Below are 5,711 nucleotides of genomic sequence, written 5' to 3' on the forward strand. Positions count from 1 at the left end.
GGGGGAAGGAGGGGCAGGATTTGGAGATGGTTGAAGAATAATTAAACGTGAAAAAAAACCCAACAAAAAAACAAAAAACAAAAGCAAAATGCAAACAAAGCCAGGGCGAAGCCGTTACTAAAAACACAGTCAAATACAGGGGAAACTGTCTAACACAGCCACCCATTGTTGAGGAGAAAAGTAGTGGTTGTCTTAGACAGACAAGTGGAACCAGGAAAGTGGTGGTTGTCTTAGACAGACAGGTGGAACCAGGAAAGCAGCGGGTGGCTGTCTTAGACAGGTGAATGCTTCACAACACCCTGTCATTATAATGTAAAAGAAACGCATCAGAGGCGGCCATTTGTACAGGTAATTGTTTTAAAACAGGTGGCCGTTAGAGCAGGTTCGGCAATACTATTCAATATTTTTAAAAAACCAAATTTTTAAAAAGTGTCAAAATTAAAAATAAAATAAAAGAGCCAGCTACAAAAAAAGTCACTACGAAAAACTTTTCTTTTTTTATAAACAGCTAAAAACAACTGAACTACGACCATGTCTATACTAAAACAGTCTTGAGGAATCCACACACACACACACACACACACAAACTTTTACATTCAATTCAAAGCAAACAATCTACACAGTAGGGCAAACATTTCTTTTTTTTTTTTTACTGTAGGAGATTATTACCTCCCCATCCACACAGTTTCAATCATTAAAAAATGGGACTTCTGACTGTGCCTATCAGGACTGAGAGGGATACAACATCCCAACAGAGAGACAGAGATATTTAATAAAAATTTTCTCCCCATTTGGGAATCAAACGCAGGTCTCCTGCATGCCACAGCCAAACTTAGTTTTAGTAAGTGTTTTACCACACTTGCAACACAATAAGGTCATATAAGTGCCAAAGAATAGATGTGTTACTAGAGAGTAAGATACACAATAAAGAAGGAGGAGACATAAAGACGATAGTTGTTTGATAGGAAAGAAGCAGCAAACCACACCAGAGCACCCGCCAATCACCCATGCGTGCAACTGTGGCACCAGACATCAGTAGCAAACAGTTCTTTGCTAGGATGATCCCTCACCTCACCCCCACCCCTCTTAAGGACACACACACACACACACACACACACACACACACACACACACACACACAAGAAATTCCTGTAAAAAGACTGTTACCCCTATCACTTACAAATGGTCCGAGTAAACTGAAGAAAATTAATCACACTTGACCCAACCAAATAGAAGGAAATGAAAAACCTTGATCCCATCTTTTAAAAAAAAAAACAGAAAAAAAAACAACAAAACAAAAGAAATAAAAATAGTGTTCAAGACAAAGTCAAGGAGAAAATTACGTGTAGAAGAGAAGAAAGATACAATAGAGAACATAAGACAAAGCTTCAGCCTTGAGCCAGCTGAAGACAAGTTGTCAGCCCGTACATACGAGAGAAAGAAATGCCAAATTGTATAGCTTTTACGCCCGCCCCCTTTCATTCAACACTACTATATATAGGTCATTTGTTTTAGTAAGAGTTTTACGGCACTTGCAACACAATAAGGTCACAAAAGTGCCGTACAATAAGGTTATATAACGTAACTTAACAACGTTCATCTTCGATAGGAAAAAGTCAAACGAGAACATTCATACAAAGAGCCTCTTTCACTCTCATTGTTACTTTGCTATGATCATTGTTACTTTCGCCCTCATTGACACTTTGATATTATTGTTAATTTTACCCTTATTGTTATTATGGTATTATTATTGTTACTTTTGTCCACCTTTTTGCCCTCATTGTTATTATGGTATCATTGTTACTTTTGCCCTCATTATTATTATGTCGTTAATGTTACTTTTGCTATTATTGTTACATTCTTTTGTGTTACTATGCTATTATTGTAAAGTTTGCACACATCGTTACTAAGCCCTTATTGTTACAGTGTCCGTAGATACTTTTGCTTATTTATTACTTGTTACTTTCACTCCTTTTTGCTACTTTTACCCATACCGTAACTTTGCTATTGTTAGTTTAGCTCTCGTTATTCTTCTTTCCTTGTTGTTACTTTCGCCCTTACCGTTACACTGTTACTTCTATCTTCTATCCTCACTGCTGCTCCTGTTGAGCTCACAGTCACTTTAGCGAGCAGAGCACACATACATACCCACACAAACACACATCAGTCTCAGCACACACCGACAGCAGCCGCCCCACACAACCACCAGTAGCACACACACACCGGTCGCCCCACACACTGGTCGCCCCACACAAGCACCAGTAGCACACACAAACACCGTTCGCCCCACACAACCACCAGTAGCACACACACAACTACCAGTAGCACACACGCACACACTGGTCGCCCCACATAGCTACCTACCAGTAGCACACACACACACCAGTCGCCCCACACAACCACCAGTAGCACACACACACCGGTCGCCCCACACAACCACCAGTAGCACACACACACCGGTCGCCCCACACAACCACCAGTAGCACACACACACCGGTCGCCCCACACAACCACCAGTAGCACACACACACCGGTCGCCCCACACAACCACCAGTAGCACACACACACCGGTCGCCCCACACACACCGGTCACCCCACACAGCTACCAGTAGCACACACACACACCGGTCGCCCCACATAGCTACCAGTAGCACACACACACACCGGTCGCCCCACATAGCTACCAGTAGCACACACACACACCGGTCGCCCCACATAGCTACCAGTAGCACACACACACACACCGGTCTCAGCACAATGCAAACACCAGTAGCACACACACACCGGTCGCCCCACACACACCGGTCACCCCACACAGCTACCAGTAGCACACACACAGCTACCAGTAGCACATACACACACCGGTCGCCCCACATAGCTACCAGTAGCACACACACACACCGGTCGCCCCACATAGCTACCAGCAGCACACACACACACCGGTCACCCCACATAGCTACCAGTAGCACACACACACACCGGTCGCCCCACATAGCTACCAGCAGCACACACACACACCGGTCTCAGCACAATGCAAACACCACAGCAAAAATTTAAAAAACAAACAACCAAAACAAAACAAAAAAAAGCGTAGAAACCTGCAATTGTCTACCCTGGTGGCAGTGGTGGAGAGCAGAGTGCAGACAAAGCCATCAGGGCGAAATCTCCTTGGAGATATGTACATCATATATATATATCTATTTCTATACATAGATCTATATATATATATATCGTGGGAATGAGTAAGAAAGCAGCACAGGAGAAAAAATTCATAACAATAGCCGTCAAATTTTCAACACCTGCACCCCCCAGACTCTACCCATGTGGTGGGAAATTCGTGTAAAGTGCCTTTCCCAAGGACACAACATCGGACCGAGCTGAGACTCAGACCATGAACCCGCAATTTCATGATTACAAGTCCTGAAGCCTAGCCACTAAGCCACCGATGCCACCTTTTCTATAGGGCTCAATCACAATGAAAGAACACAGCCTCTCAGCGCTTTCAAATACAATAGCAACAATATATACAATATATACAATATATACAATATATACAATATATATATATGAAGACTAAAGGGGAAAAACGACGGTAGTCACAAACTGAAAATCGTGAGGGTACCAATTTTGAATGCTTGTTGACTCATAACTGTATTTCTGTTCAACTGTTGGTTGATAATTGTTGTTAGATTTCCCATTTAACAACTCTTAATAATAAACCACCAGTCAGACAAATATAAGGTTCTGAATCCACAAGCTTTTAAAAGTGGTACCCTCACAATTTCGAGTTTGTGACAACTGTCGTTTTTCCCCGGTGCTCTTCATATATATATACACAAATGCCTTTTCACCCATTGTTTTAAGTTTCGTAGATGGTAAACGAAATTTCTTAAGTAAGGTCAGCTGATGACCATAACCTTAAACTGCGAGTTGGAATGTACTGCTTCTACGGATTTGATAACTTTCTACGCTGGCGTGATATTATTTTTCAAGCATCCAATCGAGACAGGTCCCTGCTGCAATCTTACCCATTCGATAGCGTCGTGGGGTGAAGTTTGGTGGCTGGTTATAATTTGATTAATTTTCAGGAAGAAGAGCGTGAGAAAAATGCGTAATAATAAAAGACAGGCCTCACTTCAACACACTTCAACACTTACCAGACAAGTCTCATTTGTTGCTTGGATCAAGTTTTATTGTCATAGGGGGTGGGGTAGGGAGGAGAGGTGTCGTGCCACAAAAAAAAAAAAAAGGGTCAAAAAGAAAAGAAGAAGAAGAAAAAGAGAAATTTATTGTCAGTGCAAGAAGTAGCATGGGCATTCACAGGAGGAAAAAAAACAAAACAAAACAACAACTTCCAAGCCAAGAAATGACCAAATGGATAAAATGAGGAGGTGGTGGAAGTATGGCGAGCCACATGGTTTTGGTTTTAGTCAGAAATGTACAGCACTTGCAACATGAGTTGGTCAATGAACTGCCGAAGACTAGAAGTGCTACTAGAGAGTAACACACAAAGAAAAGAGGTGTGTGTGTGCGAGTGTGAGTTTGTGTGAGTGTGTGTATGTGTGCATATGTGTACGTATGTGTTTGAGCGCAATTATTGTGTATGTGTGTATGTGAATGTGTGCCAAGCATGATTCATGTAACATCCAGGGCTCTAAAAGAAGATGACTGATCAAAATCAGAGAAGGTGAAAAAGTTTCTGTAGAAAATAAAAACCAAACAATAGAAATATCTGTTTAAAAAAGAACGCAAAAAGAAATCAGCACGAGAAAGTGTGTGTTTACTCAAGTGTGTGCCTGGGAAGATGGCACCAACAACGAAAAATAAACTCTGTAAAAAAAAATTAAACAAAAACTCAGTAAAAAACAAAACAAAACAAAACTATTGAAAAGAATGTAAAAAAAATGAGCATGTGTGTTGAGTGGTTGGAGTGTGAAAGATGGGTCAGAGTAAGTAGTAAGTTTCTTTTTTCGCGGTGAGAAAAAGTTCTGAGTTGAGTAGCCGAGGAAATATGTGTCACGACGTGACGGAATCGGGCGCTCGTCAATTTTTGGACATGTGGAGTTAATCGTATCATCTTAAAGCTATTTCAGTCGTCCTGCTATTAGTGAAAAGAAAATGGCCATCTATCTTGAATAGAAGTCAAGATATTTGAGATGGAAGAAGGTGGGGTCGCCTGGTTTCAAAGGTAGAAATAGTGAGAAAATGGCCGCCAAAGTTTAGTTATTTCCATAGCATGATAGTCAGCGGAAAATGAAAACTGACTTTTTAAAGCCTTTAATCAACTTTTTTTTTTCTTCAGTAAAATCAATACAGAAATGTGTTCTTAATCGGACAAAAACGATGTTAAGCCAAAAATAAAAAATTTGATTAAAAAACTGCAGAAAAAGGCCCGTTTTTTTCAATATCATTATTTTGACAAGTGCCTGATTTCACCACGATGCCTCACATATGCTTAGACTATCATTGGCTAGCTGTCCACATGTGCCAAGTCCAAACATTGCAATTTTAAAGAAAAATTAGCAGATGACTGATCAAAATCTGAGAAGGTGAAAGAGTTTCTGTTGAAAAAAATAATCAAACAATAGAAATATCTGTATAAAAAAGAACGCAAAAACGAAATCAGCATGAGAGAGTGTGCCTTTACTCTTTATCTCTGGCAAGGCTCTCCCCCCTCCCCCCCACACCATCACGAGGGCCCAACACAGTGG

The 5,711-nt window shown here is 41.0% G+C and overlaps 1 protein-coding gene across 1 annotated transcript in view; it reads right to left on the reverse strand.

Moving 5' to 3' along the window:
- Positions 1-5,711, reverse strand: part of LOC101850650 (extended synaptotagmin-2) — a gene marked incomplete in the record, with an annotated part of 53,555 nt that overhangs the window by 20,705 nt on the left and 27,139 nt on the right.

Source organism: Aplysia californica, unplaced genomic scaffold (assembly GCF_000002075.1).
Source record: "Aplysia californica isolate F4 #8 unplaced genomic scaffold, AplCal3.0 scaffold00196, whole genome shotgun sequence".
In the NCBI taxonomy this organism is placed as follows: domain Eukaryota; kingdom Metazoa; phylum Mollusca; class Gastropoda; order Aplysiida; family Aplysiidae; genus Aplysia; species Aplysia californica.